Source organism: Hyla sarda, chromosome 10 (assembly GCF_029499605.1).
Source record: "Hyla sarda isolate aHylSar1 chromosome 10, aHylSar1.hap1, whole genome shotgun sequence".
Classification (NCBI taxonomy): Eukaryota; Metazoa; Chordata; class Amphibia; order Anura; family Hylidae; genus Hyla; species Hyla sarda.
In genome coordinates this window covers 10,188,732-10,202,037 of record NC_079198.1, presented here as the reverse complement: position 1 = coordinate 10,202,037, position 13,306 = coordinate 10,188,732, and the positions used below count along the sequence as shown (strand labels likewise).

Below are 13,306 nucleotides of genomic sequence, written 5' to 3'. Positions count from 1 at the left end.
AATAAAAATATTTATGTTTTTCACCGGAGTACTCCTTTAACACTTTATAGTTCTAATTAACTGGTCTTATTACTATGCAATGCACATAGATGACAGCAGGGGGCGCTCAAACACGCGCTAAGATGAAGCATTGGGAAGACTATAAAAAAGATCACCTTTAATGAAGTTGGAAGCGGTGGCGTTCGCATAAATTACAGCGACATTTGAGCATAAAGGGAAGCGGTGACTGTCTCCAGCCTTCCTGTATAACAAGGGGTTACGTCAGGGGACGGGCAGGCTCATCAGATACCTGCACAGGGTCAGACATCACTACAACCCCCAGCATTGTCATCATCAATGTAGTTACCAGGGAGGGATCCTCACGTAATACAGTCAGTACGGATCCTGGTCACTTATAGCTAAAAGCTTTGATCTTAAGCTGTTGGAAAACTACAACTCCCAGCAAACCCTTACAGCCCGCGGAATGTTTTGCTAAAGAAGCACTCCATGTTGTTGGGGCATTTTTTGCCCATATCATGCACACTGCAGCACAGTTGCATCCATGGCTAATTACTGCAACTGGGTCATGTGATCAGCAGCCTGACTCACAGTAACTACTATATATCCTGATCCCATAGAGATAGCAGCAGCAGTATACAGAGAGCTGGATGGGAGGTGTATAACTACTATATATCCTGATCCCATAGAGATAGCAGCAGTATACAGATAGAGAAGGAGTGGTCTGTGAGCAGTCAGAAGAAATCTGATTTGATACTTTCATCCAGTAGTTTACAGGAAGTCATTTCACCCAGGACTGACCACTTCAACGCTGATTTATACACCTCTCCTCCAGCTCTATCTGTATACTGCTGCTATCTCTATAGGATCAGGATATATATAGTAGTTATACATCTCTCCTCCCAGCTCTATCTGTATACTGCTGCTGCTATCTCTATGGGATTGGGATATATAGTAGATATAAACCTCCCCTCCTTCTCTATCTGTATACTGCTGCTATCTCTATGGAAACAGAATATATAGTAGTTATACACCTCCCCTCCAGCTCTATCTGTATACTGCTGCTGCCATCACTATAGGATCAGGATACATAGTAGTTATGTACCTCCACACCAGTTCTATCTGTATACTGCTGCTATGTCTATAGGATCAGGATATATAGTAGTTATACACCTTGTCCCCATCTCCATCTGTATACTGCTGCTATCTCTATGGGATCAGGATATACAATAGCTATACACCTCCCTCAAGCTCTATCTGTATACTGCTGCTATATCTATGGGATCAGGAGATAGAGATATATATATATATATATATATATATATATATATATATATATATAGTAGTTATACACCTCTATCTGTATGCTGCTGCTGCTGCTAGGTCTATAGAATCAGGATATATAGTAGTTATACACCTTGTCCCCAGCTCTATGTGTATACTGCTGCTATCTCTATGGGATCAGGATATATAATAGCTATACACCTCCCTCAAGCTCTATCTGTATACTGCTGCTTTATCTATGGGATCAGGATATATATAGTAGTTATACACCTCTCCTTCAGCTCTATCTGTATACTGCTATATCTATGGGATCAGGATCTATAATAGCTATACACCTTCCTCCAGCTCTATCTGTATACTGCTGCTATCGATATGGGTTCTAGACCGCGCCCCCAGAAAAGAGACTGCTGCAGTGCAAGGAATTGTGGAATTTGGAAGAAATGTATTAGACAAATCCAAGATATAAAATAAAACCCGTCCCCATTATTAGTAAGTGATGCTGCATCTATATCCACCATCTTTAGGCGGCCGCCACCACCCCAAATCACTGGAGTAGTGCTTCCCAACCAGTGTGCCTCCAGCTGTTGCAAAACTACAACTCCCAGCATGGGAGGCACACTGGTTGGGAAGCACTGCACTGGAGACTTCCAGGAGAAATACACTAAAGATTAAAAAGCAATAAGGAATAAATTTAGTCTCAAGTGTCTGAGAACGTTTCGCGGCCGCCCAGACGGTGAAGGCGTCTTCGGGGGACAAGCGAGAAAATCTGTTGATTTCTTTTAATTTTTCGCCTCCTACTCGAGAAACAAAAAAAAAAAATAAATAAATAAAATTTAAAAAAAAGCTGAAAATTGAGGGATGAACGAGCGGCGTCTGCGCTATTTACATACAAATCATCTGCCTGCGACTGACAGCTGCCGCTTCTTCATCATCACAAGACGACACTTCATCTGGAGGAACATCGGAAGGGAAGCGGCAGATAATCCGCCGCCGCCACCGCCGCCGCTTTACAGCTCGAGTCTCCTCATTAGTCCCTAAAGTCACCATCAGGAGTGGAATCGCGGAGGGGAACCGTCTCTCGAGTCGCATACGTTTATACAATGAGCTCCCGGGGAGATTAGGCGCAGCCGCCTGTCTATTATATCTATTTACTGAGCTAGTGTCCTCTGTTATCAGCCATTCAGGCTGGGGATGGGCAGACTGTGGTGTAAAGGGGTATCTTAAATCTTAAAGGGGTATTCCAGATTTAAAAAAAAATAATAATTCATATCAAGTTAAACAGATTTGTAAATTACTTCTATTAAAAATATCAATCCTTCCAGTACATCTCAGGTGCTGAAGTTGGGTTGTTCTTTTTTTTATCTGACCACAACGCTCTCTGCTGACATCTGTCTGTCTGTCTAGGGAACTGTACAGAGCAGGAGAGGTTTGCTATGGGGATTTGCTTCTACTCTGGACAGTTCCTGAGACATTCAGAGGTGTCAGCCAGAAAAGAAAAACTCAATTTCAGCAGCTGATAAGTACTGGTAGGATTAAGATTTTTTTTTTTTTTTTTAAATAGAAGTAATTTAAAAATGTGTTTAACTTTCTGTAGCCAGTTGATATGGGAGAGGTTTGCTATGGGGATTTGTTCCTGCTCTGGACAGTTCCCGAGACTGCCGGGAGGTGTCAGCTGAAAGCACTGTTGTCATACACAAAATAAATTAACTTCAGCAGCTAATAAGTACTGGAAGGATTACGTTTTTTTAAAATAGAAGTAATTTACAAATCTGTATAACTTTCTGGCACCAGTTGATTTAACAAAACAAAAAATAAATAAAATAAAAATAAGAGAATGTTTTCCACCGGAGTACCCCTTTAAAGAAGCCGGCTGCACTATTACATTGGGACGGCCTCTGGGTCCACATTAAGGGGTACTATACGGTAATGTGCCCCCGTAAACTGAAATAAGAATAGGGCAATCCTGCACCGTGACATTAGCTAGAACTTTTGCACCAGACATCCCATCCCCATTGGGGTATGGTACCAAACCCACAGACCAGTGCCAAAGGCTTTTCAGGCATGCTGGGAGTGGTAGTTTGGCAACAGCTGGAGGCACACTGGTTGGGAAATAATGAGTTATAGTCAAGAAGGTGTGGTGGGAAGGAGATAGAGTTGGCCGAGTTCCCGGCTAGAGTGTACACAAAAACAGGAATTCTATTACAGGATGTAAGGAAAGGATGTTGGGCTGAAGACAACAGAGCAGACATTTGGGTAGGCCCCCATAAACCTTCCAGAACCCTCCGGACCAGAAGGCTCCTGAAAAAGGTTGGGATTGGAGGGCACCCTGCACCGAAGCTTGGGAATAGCCTGTCTTGCTGCCACTCCAGGGACTCCCTTCCCCCAGACAGCGAGCAGGAGTTGTATGAGACTCTGGGGTTGCAGAACATGGTCACAAAACTTTTTTATTCAAACAGATTTGTAAATTACTTCTATTAAAAAAATCTTAATCCTTCCAATACTTTTTAGAGGCTGTATACTACAGAGGAAATTCTTATCCTTTTGAATTTCTTTTTTGTCTTGTCCACAGTGCTCTCTGCTGACACCTCTGTCCATTTTTTGGAAATGTCCAGAGTAGGAGAAAATCCCCATAGCAAACCTAACCTGCTCTCGACAGTTCCTGACATGGACAGTGGTGTCAGCAGAGAGCACTGTGGTCAGACAGAAAGGAAATTCAAAAAGAAACCAGACAAACCCTGAAAGTTTGGGGGAGTGAGCCCCAGTGTCCCCCTCCGCACAACAAAACCGAGATATGACAAGCTGTGTGGTGGGTCCTCACACTGTACAGCTGTAGAATCATCATCATCAATCTCACCCCAAATATAATACTGCTATATAGTGTAAGGACCCCAGCAAACCGCTCCCTGTACCTCAACCTCTGGGACTCCTAAGACATTACACAGACATCACGGAGTGTAACTATTCTGGACAAATCTACCGGAAAATGTGCGGCAGTAAATTCCACATTAAAACATGTGACTGACTGCAAAACCTTATGATTGTGTGGTCACTGCTCATAGAATAGGACAGACAGCTCCCCTCCTCCTAACCAGACACCGCTCCCCCCCCCCCTTCCTCCTGACAACTAGACACCGCTCCCCTCCTCCTCCCGACAACTAGACACCGCTCCCCTCCTCCTCCTCCTCCCGACAACTAGACACCGCTCCCCTCCTCCTCCCGACAACCAGACACCGCTCCCCTCCTCCTCCTCCTCCCGACAACCAGACACCGCTCCCCTCCTCCTCCTCCTCCCGACAACCAGACACAGCTCCCCTCCTCCTCCCCCCCCCCCCCCCCGACAACCAGGCACAGCTCCCCCCCCCCCCCCGACAACCAGGCACAGCTCCCCCCCCCCCCCCCCCGACAACCAGGCACAGCTCCCCCCCCCCCCCCGACAACCAGGCACAGCTCCCCCCCCCCCCGACAACCAGGCACAGCTCCCCCCCCCCGACAACCAGGCACAGCTCCCCCCCCCCGACAACCAGGCACAGCTCCCCCCCCCCCCCGACAACCAGGCACAGCTCCCCCCCCCCCCCCCCCCGACAACCAGGCACAGCTCCCCCCCCCCCCCCCCGACAACCAGGCACAGCTCCCCCCCCCCCCCCCCCGACAACCAGGCACAGCTCCCCCCCCCCCCCCCCCGACAACCAGGCACAGCTCCCCCCCCCCTTCCTCCTGACAACCAGACACCGCTCCCCTCCTCCTCCCGACAACCAGACACCGCTCCCCTCCTCCTCCCGACAACCAGACACAGCTCCCCCCCCTTCCTCCCGACAACCAGGCACAGCTCCCCCCCCCCCCCCCCGACAACCAGGCACAGCTCCCCCCCCCCCCCCCCCCGACAACCAGGCACAGCTCCCCCCCCCCCCCCCCCCCGACAACCAGGCACAGCTCCCCCCCCCCCCCCCCCCCGACAACCAGGCACAGCTCCCCCCCCCCCGACAACCAGGCACAGCTCCCCCCCCCCCGACAACCAGGCACAGCTCCCCCCCCCCCCGACAACCAGGCACAGCTCCCCCCCCCCCCCCGACAACCAGGCACAGCTCCCCCCCCCCCCCCCGACAACCAGGCACAGCTCCCCCCCCCCCCCCGACAACCAGGCACAGCTCCCCCCCCCCCCCGACAACCAGGCACAGCTCCCCCCCCCCCCCCCGACAACCAGGCACAGCTCCCCCCCCCCCCCCCCGACAACCAGGCACAACTCCCCCCCCCCCTTCCTCCTGACAACCAGACACCGCTCCCCTCCTCCTCCTCCTCCTCCCGACAACCAGACACAGCTCCCCCCCCCCCCCCCGACAACCAGGCACAGCTCATCCCCCCCCCGACAACCAGGCACAGCGCCCCCCCCGACAACCAGGCACGGCTCCCCCCCCCCCCCGACAACCAGGCACGGCTCCCCCCCCCCCGACAACCAGGCAGAGCTCCACCCGCCCGACAACCAGGCACAGCTCCCCCCCCCCCCCCCGACAACCAGGCACAGCTCCCCCCCTCCCCCCCGACAACCAGGCACAGTTCTCCCCCCCTCCCCCCCCGACAACCAGGCACAGTTCTCCCCCCCCCCCCCCCGACAATCAGGCACAGTTCTCCCCCCCCCCCCCGACAATCAGGCACAGTTCTCCCCCCCCCCCCGACAACCAGGCACAGTTCTCCCCCCCCCCCCCGACAACCAGGCACAGTTCTCCCCCCCCCCCCCCGACAACCAGGCACAGTTCTCCCCCACCCCCCCCCCCCCCCCGACAACCAGGCACAGTTCTCCCCCCCCCCCCCCCCCCCCCCGACAACCAGGCACAGTTCTCCCCGACAACCAGGCACAGCTCCCCCCCCCCCCCCGACAACCAGACACAGCTCCCCCCCCCCGACAACCAGACACAGCTCCCCCCCCCGACAACCAGACACAGCTCCCCCCCCCGACAACCAGACACAGCTCCCCCCCCCGACAACCAGACACAGCTCCCCCCCCCGACAACCAGACACAGCTCTCCCCCCCCCCCCCCGACAACCAGACACAGCCCCCCCCCCCCCCTCGACAACCCCCCCCCCTCCTCCTCCTGACAACCAGGAACAGCTCCCCCCCCCCCCCCCCCCCGACAACCAGGCACAGCTCCCCCCCCCCCCGACAACCAGGCACAGCTCCCCCCCCCCCCCCCGACAACCAGGCACAGCTCCCCCCCCCCCCCCCGACAACCAGGCACAGCTCCCCCCCCCCCGACAACCAGGCACAGCTCCCCCCCCCCCGACAACCAGGCACAGCTCCCCCCCCCCCCCGACAACCAGGCACAGCTCCCCCCCCCCCCCCCGACAACCAGGCACAGCTCCCCCCCCCCCGACAACCAGGCACAGCTCCCCCCCCCCCCCCGACAACCAGGCACAGCTCCCCCCCCCCCCCCGACAACCAGGCACAGCTCCCCCCCCCCCCCCCCGACAACCAGGCACAGCTCCCCCCCCCCCCCCCCCCCCGACAACCAGGCACAGCTCCCCCCCCCCCCCCCCCCGACAACCAGGCACAGCTCCCCCCCCCCCCCCCGACAACCAGGCACAACTCCCCCCCCCCTTCCTCCTGACAACCAGACACCGCTCCCCTCCTCCTCCTCCTCCTCCTCCCGACAACCAGACACAGCTCCCCCCCCCCCCCCCGACAACCAGGCACAGCTCATCCCCCCCCCCCGACAACCAGGCACAGCGCCCCCCCCGACAACCAGGCACGGCTCCCCCCCCCCCCCGACAACCAGGCACGGCTCCCCCCCCCCCCCCCCGACAACCAGGCAGAGCTCCACCCGCCCGACAACCAGGCACAGCTCCCCCTCCCCCCCGACAACCAGGCACAGTTCTCCCCCCCTCCCCCCCGACAACCAGGCACAGTTCTCCCCCCCTCCCCCCCCGACAACCAGGCACAGTTCTCCCCCCCTCCCCCCCCGACAACCAGGCACAGTTCTCCCCCCCCCCCCCCCCCCGACAATCAGGCACAGTTCTCCCCCCCCCCCCCTGACAACCAGGCACAGTTCTCCCCCCCCCCCCGACAACCAGGCACAGTTCTCCCCCCCCCCCCCGACAACCAGGCACAGTTCTCCCCCCCCCCCCCCCGACAACCAGGCACAGTTCTCCCCCCCCCCCCCCCCCCCGACAACCAGGCACAGTTCTCAACCCACCCCCCCCCCCCCCCCCGACAACCAGGCACAGTTCTCCCCCCCCCCCCCCCCCCCCCGACAACCAGGCACAGTTCTCCCCCACCCCCCCCCCCCCCCGACAACCAGGCACAGTTCTCCCCCCCCCCCCCGACAACCAGGCACAGCTCTCTCCCCCCCCCCACCCCCCCGACAACCAGGCACAGCGCTCTCCCCCCCCCCCCCCGACAACCAGACACAGCTCTCCCCCCCCCCGACAACCAGACACAGCTCTCCCCCCCCCCCCCCGGCAACCAGACACAGCTCTCCCCCCCCCCCCCCCGACAACCAGACACAGCTCTCTCCCCCCCCCCCCCCGACAACCAGACACAGCTCCCCCCCCCCCCCCCCGACAACCAGACACAGCTCCCCCCCCCCCGACAACCAGACACAGCTCCCCCCCCCGACAACCAGACACAGCTCCCCCCCCCGACAACCAGACACAGCTCCCCCCCCCGACAACCAGACACAGCTCTCCCCCCCCCCCGACAACCAGACACAGCCCCCCCCCCCCCCTCGACAACCCCCCCCCCTCCTCCTCCTGACAACCAGGAACAGCTCCCCCCCCCCTCCTCCTGACAACCAGGCACAGCTCCCCCCCCCCCCTTCCTCCTGACAACCAGGCACAGCTCCCCCCCCCCCTTCCTCCTGACAACCAGGCACAGCTCCCCCCCCCTTCCTCCTGACAACCAAGCACAGCTCTCCCCCCCCCCCCTTCCTCCTGACAACCAGGCACAGCTTCCCCCCCCCCTCCTCCTGACAATCAGGCACAGCTCCCCCTCCACCTGACAATCAGGCACAGCTCCCCCTCCTCCTGACAACCAGGCACAGCTCCCCCCCCCTCCTCCTGACAACCAGGCACAGCTCCCCCCCCCCCCCTTCCTCGTGACAACCAGGCACAGCTCCCCCCCCCCCCTTCCTCCTGACAACCAGGCACAGCTCCCCCCCCTCCTTCCTCCTGACAACCAGGCACAGCTCCCCCCCCCTTCCTCCTGACAACCAGGCACAGCTCCCCCCCCCTTCCTCCTGACAACCAGGCACAGCTCTCCCCCCCCCCCCGTTCCTCCTGACAACCAGGCACAGCTCCCCCCCCCCCCCCCGTTCCTCCTGACAACCAGGCACAGCTCCCCCCCCCCCCCCCGTTCCTCCTGACAACCAGGCACAGCTCCCCCCCCCCCCCCCGTTCCTCCTGACAACCAGGCACAGCTCCCCCCCCCCCCCCCCCGTTCCTCCTGACAACCAGGCACAGCTCTCCCCCCCCGTTCCTCCTGACAACCAGGCACAGCTCTCCCCCCCCGTTCCTCCTGACAACCAGGCACAGCTCTTCCCCCCCCCCTCCTCCTCCTGACAACAAGGCACAGCTCCCCCCCTCCTCCTGACAACCAGGCACAGCTCCCCCCCCCCCCCTCCTCCTGACAACCAGGCACAGCTCCCCCCCCCCTCCTCCTGACAACCAGGCACAGCTCCCCCCCCCCCCTCCTCCTGACAACCAGGCACAGCTCCCCCTCCTCCTGACAACCAGGCACAGCTCCCCCTCCTCCTGACAACCAGGCACAGCTCCCCCTCCTCCTGACAACCAGGCACAGCTCCCCCTCCTCCTGACAACCAGGCACAGCTCCCCCTCCTCCTGACAACCAGGCACCGCTCCCCCTCCTCCTGACAACCAGGCACCGCTCCCCCTCCTCCTGACAACCAGGCACCGCTCCCCCTCCTCCTGACAACCAGGCACAGCTCCCCCCCCCTCCTCCTGACAACCAGGCACAGCTCCCCCCCCCTCCTCCTGACAACCAGGCACAGCTCCCCCCCCTCCTCCTGACAACCAGGCACAGCTCCCCCCCCCTCCTCCTGACAACCAGGCACAGCTCCCCCTCCTCCTGACAACCAGGCACAGCTCCCCCTCCTCCTGACAACCAGGCACAGCTCCCCCTCCTCCTGACAACCAGGCACAGCTCCCCCTCCTCCTGACAACCAGGCACAGCTCCCCCTCCTCCTGACAACCAGGCACAGCTCCCCCTCCTCCTGACAACCAGGCACAGCTCCCCCTCCTCCTGACAACCAGGCACAGCTCCCCCTCCTCCTGACAACCAGGCACAGCTCCCCCTCCTCCTGACAACCAGGCACAGCTCCCCCTCCTCCTGACAACCAGGCACAGCTCCCCCTCCTCCTGACAACCAGGCACAGCTCCCCCTCCTCCTGACAACCAGGCACAGCTCCCCCTCCTCCTGACAACCAGGCACAGCTCCCCCTCCTCCTGACAACCAGGCACAGCTCTCCCCCCCCCCCCCCGTTCCTCCTGACAACCAGGCACAGCTCCCCCCCCCCCCGTTCCTCCTGACAACCAGGCACAGCTCCCCCCCCCCCCGTTCCTCCTGACAACCAGGCACAGCTCCCCCCCCCCGTTCCTCCTGACAACCAGGCACAGCTCCCCCCCCCCCCCCGTTCCTCCTGACAACCAGGCACAGCTCCCCCCCCCCCCCCGTTCCTCCTGACAACCAGGCACAGCTCTCCCCCCCCGTTCCTCCTGACAACCAGGCACAGCTCTTCCCCCCCCCCCCCTCCTCCTCCTGACAACAAGGCACAGCTCCCCCCCCTCCTCCTGACAACAAGGCACAGCTCCCCCCCCTCCTCCTGACAACCAGGCACAGCTCCCCCCCCCTCCTCCTGACAACCAGGCACAGCTCCCCCCCCCTCCTCCTGACAACCAGGCACAGCTCCCCCCCCCCTCCTCCTGACAACCAGGCACAGCTCCCCCTCCTCCTGACAACCAGGCACAGCTCCCCCTCCTCCTGACAACCAGGCACAGCTCCCCCTCCTCCTGACAACCAGGCACAGCTCCCCCTCCTCCTGACAACCAGGCACAGCTCCCCCTCCTCCTGACAACCAGGCACCGCTCCCCCTCCTCCTGACAACCAGGCACCGCTCCCCCTCCTCCTGACAACCAGGCACCGCTCCCCCTCCTCCTGACAACCAGGCACAGCTCCCCCCCCTCCTGACAACCAGGCACAGCTCCCCCCCCTCCTCCTGACAACCAGGCACAGCTCCCCCCCCTCCTCCTGACAACCAGGCACAGCTCCCCCCCCTCCTCCTGACAACCAGGCACAGCTCCCCCCCCCTCCTCCTGACAACCAGGCACAGCTCCCCCCCCCTCCTCCTGACAACCAGGCACAGCTCCCCCCCCCTCCTCCTGACAACCAGGCACAGCTCCCCCTCCTCCTGACAACCAGGCACAGCTCCCCCTCCTCCTGACAACCAGGCACAGCTCCCCCTCCTCCTGACAACCAGGCACAGCTCCCCCTCCTCCTGACAACCAGGCACAGCTCCCCCTCCTCCTGACAACCAGGCACAGCTCCCCCTCCTCCTGACAACCAGGCACAGCTCCCCCTCCTCCTGACAACCAGGCACAGCTCCCCCTCCTCCTGACAACCAGGCACAGCTCCCCCTCCTCCTGACAACCAGGCACAGCTCCCCCTCCTCCTGACAACCAGGCACAGCTCCCCCTCCTCCTGACAACCAGGCACAGCTCCCCCTCCTCCTGACAACCAGGCACAGCTCCCCCTCCTCCTGACAACCAGGCACAGCTCCCCCTCCTCCTGACAACCAGGCACAGCTCCCCCTCCTCCTGACAACCAGGCACAGCTCCCCCCCCCTCCTCCTGACAACCAGGCACAGCTCCTCTCCTCCTGACAACCAGGCACAGCTCCTCTCCTCTCCTCCTGACAACCAGGCACAGCTCCTCTCCTCCTGACAACCAGGCACAGCTCCTCTCCTCTCCTCCTGACAACCAGGCACAGCTCCTCTCCTCCTCCTGACAACCAGGCACAGCTCCCCTCCTCCTCCTGACAACCAGGCACAGCTCCCCTCCTCCTCCTGACAACCAGGCACAGCTCCTCTCCCCCTCCTCCTCCTGACAACCAGACACAGCTCCTCTCCCCCTCCTGACAACCAGGCACAGCTCCTCTCCCCCTCCTGACAACCAGGCACAGCTCCTCTCCCCCTCCTGACAACCAGGCACAGCTCCTCTCCCCCTCCTGACAACCAGGCACAGCTCCTCTCCCCCTCCTGACAACCAGGCACAGCTCCTCTCCCCCTCCTGACAACCAGGCACAGCTCCTCTCCCCCTCCTGACAACCAGGCACAGCTCCTCTCCCCCTCCTGACAACCAGGCACAGCTCCTCTCCCCCTCCTGACAACCAGGCACAGCTCCTCTCCCCCTCCTGACAACCAGGCACAGCTCCTCTCCCCCTCCTGACAACCAGGCACAGCTCCTCTCCCCCTCCTGACAACCAGGCACAGCTCCTCTCCCCCTCCTGACAACCAGGCACAGCTCCTCTCCCCCTCCTGACAACCAGGCACAGCTCCTCTCCCCCTCCTGACAACCAGGCACAGCTCCTCTCCCCCTCCTGACAACCAGGCACAGCTCCTCTCCCCCTCCTGACAACCAGGCACAGCTCCTCTCCCCCTCCTGACAACCAGGCACAGCTCCTCTCCCCCTCCTGACAACCAGGCACAGCTCCTCTCCCCCTCCTGACAACCAGGCACAGCTCCTCTCCCCCTCCTGACAACCAGGCACAGCTCCTCTCCCCCTCCTGACAACCAGGCACAGCTCCTCTCCCCCTCCTGACAACCAGGCACAGCTCCTCTCCCCCTCCTGACAACCAGGCACAGCTCCTCTCCCCCTCCTGACAACCAGGCACAGCTCCTCTCCCCCTCCTGACAACCAGGCACAGCTCCTCTCCCCCTCCTGACAACCAGGCACAGCTCCTCTCCCCCTCCTGACAACCAGGCACAGCTCCTCTCCCCCTCCTGACAACCAGGCACAGCTCCTCTCCCCCTCCTGACAACCAGGCACAGCTCCTCTCCCCCTCCTGACAACCAGGCACAGCTCCTCTCCCCCTCCTGACAACCAGGCACAGCTCCTCTCCCCCTCCTGACAACCAGGCACAGCTCCTCTCCCCCTCCTGACAACCAGGCACAGCTCCTCTCCCCCTCCTGACAACCAGGCACAGCTCCTCTCCCCCTCCTGACAACCAGGCACAGCTCCTCTCCCCCTCCTGACAACCAGGCACAGCTCCTCTCCCCCTCCTGACAACCAGGCACAGCTCCTCTCCCCCTCCTGACAACCAGGCACAGCTCCTCTCCCCCTCCTGACAACCAGGCACAGCTCCTCTCCCCCTCCTGACAACCAGGCACAGCTCCTCTCCCCCTCCTGACAACCAGGCACAGCTCCTCTCCCCCTCCTGACAACCAGGCACAGCTCCTCTCCCCCTCCTGACAACCAGGCACAGCTCCTCTCCCCCTCCTGACAACCAGGCACAGCTCCTCTCCCCCTCCTGACAACCAGGCACAGCTCCTCTCCCCCTCCTGACAACCAGGCACAGCTCCTCTCCCCCTCCTGACAACCAGGCACAGCTCCTCTCCCCCTCCTGACAACCAGGCACAGCTCCTCTCCCCCTCCTGACAACCAGGCACAGCTCCTCTCCCCCTCCTGACAACCAGGCACAGCTCCTCTCCCCCTCCTGACAACCAGGCACAGCTCCTCTCCCCCTCCTGACAACCAGGCACAGCTCCTCTCCCCCTCCTCCTCCTCCTCCTGACAACCAGGCACAGCTCCTCTCCTCCTCCTCCTGACAACCAGGCACAGCTCCTCTCCCCCTCCTGACAACCAGGCACAGCTCCTCTCCCCCTCCTCCTCCTCCTGACAACCAGGCACAGCTCCTCTCCTCCTCCTCCTGACAACCAGACACAGCTCCTCTCCCCCTCCTGACAACCAGGCACAGCTCCTCTCCTCTCCTCCTGACAACCAGGCACAGCTCCTCTCCCCCTCC

At 60.7% G+C, this 13,306-nt stretch overlaps 1 protein-coding gene across 2 annotated transcripts in view; it reads right to left on the bottom strand.

Moving 5' to 3' along the window:
• The window catches only part of ETFB (electron transfer flavoprotein subunit beta), a 49,784-nt gene that overhangs the window by 36,222 nt on the left and 256 nt on the right, over window positions 1-13,306 (bottom strand). The gene's annotated exons all lie outside the window — the stretch shown is intronic.